Source organism: Acyrthosiphon pisum, chromosome X, assembly GCF_005508785.2.
Source record: "Acyrthosiphon pisum isolate AL4f chromosome X, pea_aphid_22Mar2018_4r6ur, whole genome shotgun sequence".
In the NCBI taxonomy this organism is placed as follows: Eukaryota; Metazoa; Arthropoda; class Insecta; order Hemiptera; family Aphididae; genus Acyrthosiphon; species Acyrthosiphon pisum.
In genome coordinates, this window is record NC_042493.1 from 102,767,631 (window position 1) to 102,768,147 (window position 517).

Consider the following 517-nt stretch of genomic DNA (forward strand, 5'->3'; position numbering starts at 1 on the left):
AAATAAAATGGTCTGACAATAATAATGCTCTGGCGCGATCACAAGGTTCCGTCTACTGCTCTGAAATGTCACTGCACTCGATGCTATACGAGCCGTGCCTGTAGCCAGCGCTTGCCTGGAATTGCTGTCGCAGCAATTTCAGACAGTCGCCGTCGTACAATACTATCTTATACACTATTATATATATATACTAACTAATATAGCCAGGGGTTCTTAACAACACCATAAAATATTCAAAATATTTTGAATTGTTTTGAGCTGTTAAGGACATTTTCAATTTTCAATTTCCAATTTATTTTTTTTTTCTATGAATGTCAATAAAATTTTATTTGTTGGATAAAAAAGTTTGATAATTTAATACAAGGCTTCTTATACATATATATCTACAATGACTTTCGAAAATTATTAAAAATCTATAGTCAAAATTTTTTTTTTTATAAGCATTTAAAGTTCAAATCTTTACAAAATACGAAAATTAATTTGAGTTAGAAATACATAAAAAGTTTTCATTTTAAAT